This window comes from Pogona vitticeps, chromosome 2 (assembly GCF_051106095.1).
Source record: "Pogona vitticeps strain Pit_001003342236 chromosome 2, PviZW2.1, whole genome shotgun sequence".
In the NCBI taxonomy this organism is placed as follows: Eukaryota; Metazoa; Chordata; class Lepidosauria; order Squamata; family Agamidae; genus Pogona; species Pogona vitticeps.
Window position 1 is genome coordinate 60,873,463 of NC_135784.1, and position 11,117 is coordinate 60,884,579.

Sequence of the window (11,117 nt, forward strand, 5' to 3'; positions counted from 1 at the left end):
ATTAACAGGTTGGCTCATCACAGTGCACCAGGTGGGACATAAAGAATGAGTGACTGTAACAGAGACTGGTGGCATTCTCTTTATATCCTACCTGTGGGGCAATTTCTATCCATTCCAGAGGGCTGGATAATGACTGCTACAGCTCTAGCTGAAGTCCCTCTGGATGCCCGTTAATTAGCAAAGATATGTGGAAGCAGCATGCTTTTTTGTGTGTGGTTTTTTTTTGTGGGTTTTTTTTTTCCTTGCCTCTTCATAGCCTGCAGTTGTTCTGGGAATAAACAGAAATTCAGCCTCCTGGGTCATCTAGAAAGATGTTTGCACAAACACAAGGGACCTGGAATGCTAGAATAATTGGGCTAGAAGTAGTAGGGTGACCAGATTCAAAGGAAGAAAGAGTCCCTTCACTATCTTTAACTGCTATAGAAATAGGAATGTTGGCAAGTGATTTTTTTTCCCCTTGACTCCTGCGGCACTATGTCATGACAAGCTACACTTGCTGACATGTCTTATTCTAACAGTTTGACCCATTCCGCAGATGAACTTAACCCAAGATGGAGCCATAATTACAGCATGACACAAGAGGGTACAAAAGAACAAGGTTGAATCGACACCAGAGATTCTTGCAAAGGAGGAAGCAAGTGCAGGCACTTATAGCCAACATTTTTTTTTAAAAAAAATTATCATTTGTTTCATGTGTTTGTAACCTTTCTACCACCTCTACCTAGAATCAAAAAGTAGCTTACAGCATTATGAGCACTCTTGAAAAGGCAACCAACAAGAAAATGAACCAATATACTTAAAAGTTGAGGGAAAAACTAATTCCAAATATCCAGCAAACTACTGAATCCTCTAGCAGCCAATACTTTTGCAAATATTTTTGTTTACTCCTTGAAAGTTAATTCAAACTTTCCTTACCAGTTTTCCTGTCAGACTTCATACTGCATTGCTGATGCTATAGCAGCAATGGCCATGTTCCTGCTGCTCTTGTTCTGCTCCAGCCTTCTCCAGATTGGTACCCGAATAAGAGATGGATTGACTCCCTAAAGCAGTGGTCCCCAACCTTGGGCCTCCAGATGTTCTTGGATTTCAACTCCCAGAAATCCTGGCCAGCAGAGGTGATGGTGAAGGCTTCTGGGAGTCGTAGTCCAAGAACATCTGGAGGCCCAAGGTTGGGGACCACTGCCCTAAAGGAACCAGAGGCACTGAAGCTTTTGTTGTGAACATGCTAGAAGAATATTCATCCCCCTCCCTTTTAAATATCCTTCCTGTTACATTCTATCATAGACTTTTTCACGTTGAAATCAAATGTGTATGCTTGCCATCTATGTGGAAGTAATTTAGCAAAACAATAAACCCTGCAGGACAGATAGTTTATTGTTCTTAATCCTAAAAGTAAAGGTAAAGGTTCCCCTTGACATTTTTAGTCCAGTCGTGTCAGACTCTAGGGTGCGGTGCTCATCCCGTTTTCAAGCCATAGAGCCAGCGCTTGTCCGAAGATAGTTTCCGTTGCCACATGGCCAGCATGACTAGGGAACGCCATTTTACCTTCCCACCGAGGTGGTACCTATTTATCTACTCGCATTTGCATGCTTTCGAACTGCTAGGGTGGCGAGGAGCTGGGACAAGCGACAGGAGCTCACTCCGTTGCGTGGATTCAATCTTACGACTGCTGATCTTCTGACCCTGCAGCACAGAGGCTTCTGCGGTAAGGTGATCAATTTCAGCCTTGAATATTTGAGATAAATGGCCCACTGGGTCCCTCCGACCAAAGTGAGGAGATAATAAAATATGTTTTTAAAAGTAGAAAAGAAATGTGAAGAAAGTCAGTTATACCTTTCCCCATGGCCAATCCTTCCTCAGTCTGAGCCCCTGGCCTGTACCAGATACAGTGATTTTCGTGATTACCCACAATCAGACTGTGCTGGCGCATGCACGGCACAGATGTTACCGTCTACTAACTTGCAGGTAGATTTTTTTAAAAAAAACAGTCAAACTTTCAACACAAAAGAAAGAGAACTCATTCATGAACAAATGTTGTTTATAATATGACAATATGTAGGCAGATGTGCAGCAACATCATGGTGGCACAGGGGGCTTGTATTCATGCTGGCAGTTAGGATTGTTTGGTGGACTTATAAACATGCCCTTCTACCCTCAAGACGTATCCACAGTAGTGTACAATACCCACTTTTGTTCTCAACCAGCCTCTAAACCAGGTGTATGGAAAGTATGGCCACATCTAAGGCCTTCTTGTGTCGTCTTACAGGGCATGACAGAGCCCCCATCCCCTAAAAACTGAAACAAAACATCTGGGAGTCATTCAGGAGCTGTGTTTTTGCCATAAATCTGGTTGGAGAATGGCACAGATGCCCCTTAACCCCCCCTCCCAAAATACTGTACCCAAGTAAAAACTGGAAGTGCACATCCAAGGCCCTCAAGGTGTATTTTTTTATTTAGGCCGTTTCTGGACCAGGTGTGGCTCACAATGGGTCCCAGGCCTGCCAAAGTTGCCTATTCCTGATTAAAAGATACTTAGGTAGGCTCAGTTTGGCTTCCAAAAAAGCAAGGCTTTGTGGGCATAGACATTAGGCAGTGATAATTCAGCATGGAGGCTGCTAAAATTTGATGAGCTGAGGAATAGGTTTGCCATATTATCTCACCGGCAAGAGGGGGAGTGGTTGCCTGGATTTGGGTGCCCATTTAACCCACTAATGGTCCTAGATTCCAGGTTTTCATTTTAAAAAAGGTGTGCCTTTATCCCTTATAGAATCGGAGGCATAAGGCTAACCATGAGACAACATGAATTTCCTAGGTGCTCAAATAAATGACTATACGGGAGTCTGATTCAGGTTTTATTTACTTGTTCACCACCAGCCGCTCAACGTTTTGGTGTTAACAGAAAAATATTTGGAGATAAACACTAAAAATAAACCAAGCCATTTTTTAAAAATCGGCAACAAGAGTGGCCCATTTTAATGCTAGTACAAGGATCTTTATTTCTATAAATGTTTCCTAGTGTAGACTTGACATTTGTTACTGATTTCACTGCTTAAACATGGAATTGGCAGATCTAATTAAACCGCAGAACAGAGCTATGTAGATAAGCAGAGAACTAGAGCTGAATTGAATATTTGCAGTGAAGTTCATATCAGTCAAATTTAGCTATTTTATAAGTCTGAAAGCCAGAGATGAAATCCTTTATTTTTATGAGCTCGTCAAACAAATGCCTTATGGTCATAAACCAAGCAAAATGTCTATTCAAATTCACAGAAAGAAATGAAGGATTGTGTAGAATGACCAGAAAGAATAATAATATTGAAATAAAATTCATAGTGGCTAGGAGCCAGCCCATGTGACGCCACACAACTCTAGGAGACCAAAAGAAATGTAGGCGGATAAATGACCAAATACAAAGCTAAAACTGAATCATTAGATTCAGGAGGAGGCAACACAGTCGTTATTCATACAAACTGAAAAGGGTGCCACCTTTTCTGTGCTTTAGGAAGCATTTAAACCAAATAATTTTAAACCGGCTTCCAAAAAAAAAAAAAAAAAACCCACCTCAGGAAAGTATAGCCTTGTGGTAAAAAGTCTGGAGACTTGAGACAAAAAACGACTAATGTTCACAAAGCCAAAACTTCTGGAACTCACACGAGCCAAGCACTGGCAGTGGGACTGGGACATGGGAAATCCTGGTTCAAGTTCCCCACTCACCCTCATCTTAAAGCTTACAGCCTATAGACTGTCTCAGTCTGACCTACCTCACAAAGTTGTCATGAAGATAAGTAGGAAAGAAGAGTCATGTATGTAGCACTGACCTTCCTGGAGGACAGGTGAAGGACAAATGTCATAAATGAATAAACAAAACGGTTTCAAGGTTTTAATAGCTATACAATTGAGGCATTTATTTATTTATTTATTTATTTATTTAATATCCCGCCTATCTAGTCAACTCAGGACCACTACAGGCGGCTAACAAGCATAGGCATCCTATATTATTGAGATTGAATCCAAATATGACCAAGACAGAGAAAAACTCATACCAGAAGGCACGTGGATGGGAAGAGGTGCTATAAATCCAACAGATAAGGTTATGGGCCATTGACTTTCACATATGAAGCTGAATTAATAAACCACGGCTTTCCCCTTGGATGTTTTCATTGAGAACTACGGCTCGAGCTACAACAGGGATGGGAACTGTTTGTTTTGCTGGATTACAGTTCTCAGAATCTCATAGCCAGCACAGCCAATGGCCATCATGCCCAAGAGATTCTGGTCCTAAAATCAAACATTTTGTATCTATAAGCTATAGGGAAAAAAATGATAGAATTAATGGTGTTCTCATTTCTCTGCTATTCGGGAGGAGGCTATAGGAGGAACTGGCCTGTATACCTGCAAGGACAGGAATGGTAAAAAGTGAAGCAGCTCTCTCGCCCACATATCTTCCACTGGCCCATCTTACTCTCTCTCTTTTTTTTCTTTCTCCCCCTGCCCCACCCCTTCCTCCTTCTCCTCTCTGATGGATAGAACCATTAGTGGAATCACTGTAAATAATGTGTAAAGTTAGAAGTTACAACAAGGTATCTCATTAAAGCCGCTTCACTCATCTTACTTCCCAATTAATGTTTAAAGCTTCACTAGAATGCAGTGACAATATGTCACAGCATATCATTGTGGCAGGCGACAGGAAGTTAATAACCCACTGGCCCTTAAAGGAACCCTTTAATATCAGCCGCACACTAGTAAATAACATAGGGATTTTTGCCCCCTTCTCTCTTTTTTTCCCCCTCACTGCTTCCCCTTGTTTAATTTACAATGAGTTCAAAAGAGTTTGCAGTGAAGTAAGATCATTATCTCACCAAAAGCTATTTTAAATAGGAAGATGAGCTAGAGAGGTCTTGCTCAGAAGGCATCATGGGATTCCCCCCCCCCCTTAAACATGCTTGGCTCATTTCTATCTGTATTCTGAAAACACCTAAATTGAAGGAAAACCTACCTTCATCTTTCTCCATGTCTTTCGGTTATATTTTCCTTGCCATTCTTTTGGAATTCTACTGTCCCTTCCTCCCGCACCCCCTTTCTGGGGTCTTCAACATAGCTTCACTGTTTCAAACTAGGTTGATGTGTTATTTTATAAAGAGTAGCTTTGTATCTCATCTCTTGTTGCCGTAGCTCTCTGCCTTTAACCGTGTTCCTTTACTTGTGAAGCAGGAGGGGGGGGCTGGTTATCTTTCCCTTTGATTTCTTTGAGTATCATTCCCCTTACTGAGTACATTTGCAGTCCTTTACCTCAGTGTTTCCAAACAAAAGACGGGACACTCTTTTAAAAGATCAGAGCATCATAGGTGAAGGTCGGGTAGCTTATTGAGCCAGAGCGAAATGTGTTAGCTGTGAGCCTGCAGTTACTTCTCTGAGAGTGAAGGAAAATATTTATTAACAAAATATGGCCCATTGATAGTATCTGTGAAACTGCTTCCTGGACAAGACTTCTGCCATGGTGCAAATATGGTTTATGCACCTTGGAAGTTATAAGATGTAGCTACACAAGGCAGAAGTCTTATCCAGGAAGCAGTTTTACAGATGTAATTGCGTGATTTGTTACACGTTGCACAATCAAATATGTGGACAGTCTGGTTGTAACTCCCCATAAATTCCTCAGGTATAACTTTACACTAAATCAAATGCAGTGGGATTTCAGTCATTCTGTGCTAGAACTCCTTGGTCTTATTTAGTCCTTTTGCTGTACACTGGAAGCTGTGAATGTAGCCCAAATGGGAAAGTGCCTATATGTATTTTTATTCCAGAGTTTCCCACAGTCTTTGGTACAGCTATAACTAAGCAGTTCTTCTCCTTGACATGATGCCACCTCAGCACAGCCATTTAAGCTCTGTAATTTGACTGATGATTACTTAGCCATTGCCATTCTGATTTGAATGAAATTGTCACCCTCTTTTTCCAATCTTACTTGGTCCCCACTTGTCCACTGTGTACTCTGTGTATATGAACCTTCAGAACAATTATTATACTCCAGGTATGTGAAGAACTGGATTGTGATCCATGAAGCCCACACTGAAATAAATCTAATTTTTAGAAGCACCATGACTGTTTTGTTTTCATTTTTGCTATAAGCCTTTTCCCTTGTGAAGCTAAGCACATACACCTATAGCAAGGACAAAAAAGTCTGGCTTGGAAAGAAGCAAACATCCATTCCAGTAATTCTGGTTTTAGCAGTCCATGTAACAAGGCAGCCATTATCATTGTTTTAAATTTTATTCATTTATGCAGATAAGACATTGTTTGCTTGGTCCTATTTAGTCTTTTGATATACATTATAATCTATGAAAGTAGCCCAAATGGGAAAAGTGCAAGCAATGAACAAAAATCAGTTTCACAAAATCATAAATTCTCTCCCATATCCACCCACCCCTAATCTTGCACAGAGAAGATTGTTTATGGTTCCTTGTTTAGCATATAAGAACCAGCTAGCTCAAGACTTTTGTCCCTCTTTCCAACAAAGGGAAATGGCCAGGGAGTTCAGAAGGATCAACCAAGGAGCCCCTGTTGCTATCCCTAGCATCTGCCACCTGGTATCACTCTACCTGACAATAAGGCTGATACATCACTAATGTATGGGCATCAGTGACTTATGTGCACCAGAAGCTAGGGCTGCAGTGTACTCTGATGTGGCCTTTTTAGCCATATCTGTTGTAAACTTTCTGTTATAAACAGGAGCAACTGAGAAGCAAATGTGGCTTATGAAGTTTTTGGCAAGTGCCATGTTTTCACTTTGGAAATAAATGTGATTCTTAAGTATTTTCCAAAAAGTACCAAACAGAAAATGCAAAGAGATGGTTGTCAACTGGGAACATTTGTTTATTTCATTTAATAATTTCATATAATGATTATGTATCTTAAACAATGGCTGAAATCCTGTTGCTCTGTTACATATCTATGTGGAAAGCGAACAGTGTAACTTATAGTGCATTCTAGCCGACAATTAAAGAGTCCGAAGTGGGATTCCCAAGCACATGACAAGCCAGTGGACTCCAAGAATCCCAGTGGTGACTCATTTACCGCCAGCTAGAAGTTACTATATGCCACATCCTTTCCCTCCATGTATGTAATTAAGCCACAGGGGTTCAGCCAGTATCTCAAAGCCAAGGTTTGGCCAGTCTGCTCTTTCATATAGCAAAACACAGAGCAATGGATACTTTACTTGACATTTTATTTATCCAATTTTTTGCCTATCTTTGCCCCCAAAATAGGAAACTTTTTTTCAATAGCCAGTATGCTCTTTAACATCAACATGCACATGGAGCTCCAACCACAGAAGTGTCCGGATGAGGTGCTGGTTGCGCATGGCAAGGAGCACATGGTATATGATTAGCATTTGGTCAGATCTTCCATAGCTGGAGCATGTGTAAATACTGAATTGGATATTATCCAATAAAATAATTTTTAAAAATGCAAATGAAATATAAAATGAATACAAAACACCTTTGTAAACTCATCGTATTTAGCTTTAATTTTTTTTAATGATGTAAGCTGCCTTGGTTCCTTTTTAAGAGGAATGTTGGGGTAAATAAATAAATAAATAATCAAACAAATAAAAAAAATCAATAAGAGAAAACCCAGCAGGTGAAAGGGTCCCTTCCACATCAACAAATTATATCAGTTGCCTGAAGCCTGTCTGGGCATCCAAGTCTTCATCTGCCACTGCCAGAAGCAAAACAGGGAAGAGTTTTGGAACCTCATAGAAGCCACTGAGAAAGCACTTTCTTGCATCCTCACCAAATGTGCCTGGGAGGGTGACTGCAATTTTGTTGTTGTTGTTGTTGTTGTTGTTGTTGTTGTTGTTGTTGTTGTTGTTGTTGTTGTTGTTGTTGTTGTTGTTGTTGTTGTTGTTGTTGTTGTTGTTAATTCATTTATTGTTAAAATTAGACAACAAACAAAATGCCCCCAACATTGTGTAGAATCACCCCTTGCCCACCCAAAAGTCCTACAGAATGAGAGAGAGAGAAAAACCCAGAGTGGATGCTGCTGCAGCAATGCCTACCCCCTGCCCTGTGAAAGATTATAATGGTGAAACCAGTCTGCTTCATGAGTTTGCCATGAGAAAGCCTGCGGTAATGAACAAAGGCATGTGGCAGTGGTAGTCAGAAATTATGCTACAGCAGCACCTGTCAATGCACAAGAGGAGGGCACACCAGTGGCCACCACAGCAACAGCAACGATAATGAGGGAGAGAGATTCTCAAAGGAAAAGGAGAGGGGAAATCACCTACTACTAGAGATGGCTTTGCTTTCAAGATGCCTGGCACTCAAGGTCCTCAGAGGCAGAACTCCTGAGAAGAGTGACCAAGGAAACCACTTGTTCAGCACTGTAAACTATTTTCTCTGATCAATGTTCCTTTCAGGCCCTGGAGTAGGAAAACCCAGCTGAGCAATTTCCTTCCTCCTCCTCCTCTGCCTCTGGGAGGCCTTCATCCCCTTTCATGAAGGCCCAGCTGGGACAGATTGGGGAGCAGAGAGTTTTCTGTTTACAGTGCTCTGCTGCTTGAGGTGACTGCCTCACTGGGGGGGGGGGGGGGTCAATGTTTGGCCCAGCCTTGTTTCTTACAAACTGTAGTAGTGACATCCTGTAAGCAGCATAACATTTTGATTTACCTTTGATCTAAAAACTACTAGACACAGGGGACAAATCGCTGGCCGGATAGCTCAGTGGTTTAGGTATCTGATTGCGGAGGAAGAGGTTGGGAGTTCAATTCTCTACTGTGTCTCATGTGAGTAAAGCCAGCCTATGTGGACAGTACAAAGTGATGATGAGGATGAGACACAACTCACACTATTCCGAAAACACTGGCCAGAATTCTGGTGTTTGTATAGGATCTATGTCACATGTCAGAGCTCAATGAAGCTAATTCATGAGATGTTCCCATGAGTCTCAGTCATGTGCCTGGTCCAACTGTGCAACCAAGATGACCTTTGGCATCTCATCAATTAGCCACAGTTAGCCATGATGAGTTACAAAACTCTACAGGAAGGAGAACAGAATACCAGCTACTATGTTGTGTGTGTGTGTGTGTGTGTGTGTGTGTGTGTGTGTGTGTGTGTGTGTGTGTGTGTGTGTGTGTGTGTGTGTGTGTGTGTGTGTGTGTGTGTGTGTGTGTGTGTGTGTGTGTGTGTGTGTCTCAGAGTAACTACATAGACTCTTTCGTGATTTGTTGATCACAAACACATTGCCAACATTTGTGTGATTTGTTTGTCCTTTTATACCACCTTGCTTTTTTGCGATAGGATCTGTTTGTTTTTTAAAAGAAGTGAAAGATCAGAGACACGCCAAAAGCAAGTCGATAAGTTGTTGCCAATAAAATGAAAAACAAATGGCTGGGCTTGTTGGTCTGGGGAATTTAATGCTTCTTCATTAAGCAAATCTCAGCCCCCCTTGGGTATCACAGAAGTGTTAATCGCCTATTGATCTGCAATGCAAACACGGCTGCCTAGATGACAGCAGTACTGTGATTCAGTGAAACTGGATGAAGTGGGAGAGAGAGTGTGTGTGTGTGAGAGAGAGAAACAACAGTTAGCAAGCACTAAGGAGGCACTAATTGTGAAGCATGCTCTGCAGTTTCACAAGACCTCCTTTGCTGGGGTCAAAATCTTTATGCAGAGATCAATCCATTATAAACAGTTCTTTGTCGTCTTTAGCTGCTGGTATTCATACATGGGTAGATACTATGTACAGTGCATTAAGAGGAGGAAATACAGGCAAGTGGCTGTCACGCGACGTTCCAGTGATAACACAGGAAAATGAAACATGGCAAAGGCCTGTCATTTATTTACACATACCAGAACTTTGTTCCTCATCCTGCCCTCTGTTTGAGGTTTCATAAGAGTATCATATAGTGAGGGCAGGCTCAGGGAGCAATTTCCCCCCCATCCTGACTTCAGTGCAGGGCTTGATCAGCCCTCTTTCCACAAGCACCCTACTAAAAACGTCCTCATTGAATCCTGATGTATTGCAAATGCTGAATGATTTTTTTCAATTTCCTCCAAGGTTCCCATCCTATCATACAGTGATGCAAAGTGAATCTCAGGCAAGCCTCCAGAAATTGGGTTCTGCAAGACTCAGCTATAGTTGCTGATGAAGACGAAGAAGAGGAAGATGAGGAGGAAGAAGACAGCATCTCATTCAGGGCTTCTCAGGGCGCAGTCCCATGGAAGAAAAGAATCACAGTTAAATAGATTCAAGTGTTATTTAAATCAAATTATAACGCACTAGTGAAATCAATTTATTTGGGCTTCAAATGAAGTTTATTTCCAACTGACTGGTAGGGACTGTTACATACAGCACTGATGTTACCTGTCTGTCATGGGTTTGGAGGGAAAGTTCCATCCTATGGGGAGTGGAAGGTGGGACATCAGGAGGAGGGGCTGTACTGTATATATATGTGGAGCTTGTGTGAAGAGAGGAGAAGCTGAAGAAGAGCTGAGAGAAGAAGCTTGAGTGGGAGTCTGTGTGTCAGACAGGGTACTACTGTGTGTCAGTCAGTACCAACCTGATAGGTTCAGGTGTCTGTAGGGTTAGCCAGAACTGATAGGTTCAGGGTCTGTGCTTTAGTTAAATGCGTTCTGTGTGAACCAAACTAGTGTATGTATGATTGAGACTAAGCCACGTTACTGTATCTTATTCATTTGATCATTTTATTTTCCCTGTGTGTTATGTAAATAAACCTTGTTCTTTTATTTGTTAAAAATCCATCCCTGGTCTGTGTGACTTCTTATAGGGAATGGTTGGTGGCAGCTTAGTGAAACTGTGGCATATCCCAGTAGGTCTGGGGTTGTCACAGGGACTTTTTAAAATAACTGACTTATACATTGATTTAAATCCATTTCAGTTGGTAGGTGTGGATAGTGATATTGATTTACTTGGGGGGGCATGTTTAATATCAGCCACATTGCCACCACAGCTTCTACTCTCTCTCTCTCTCTCTCTTTAAAATTTGCTACAATACTGTTTAGTGATGCATCGGTTGCTGCCGAATGGAGCTATTGATTTGTTGTTTCTCTATTACTTTTTTTAAAAGAAAATTTTAAAAGGCAAGTGATAACAGAAAC

At 41.5% G+C, this 11,117-nt stretch overlaps 1 long non-coding RNA gene across 1 annotated transcript in view; it reads right to left on the reverse strand.

The window, feature by feature from the left end:
• The window catches only part of LOC144586680 (uncharacterized), a 67,596-nt gene extending 59,887 nt beyond the window's left edge, over nt 1-7,709 (reverse strand). The window contains exon 1 of the long non-coding RNA XR_013541636.1: nt 4,997-7,709. This is a non-coding gene — a long non-coding RNA (uncharacterized LOC144586680). The remainder of the gene's footprint in view (nt 1-4,996) is intronic.
• Nucleotides 7,710-11,117: the final 3,408 nt, after the last annotated feature.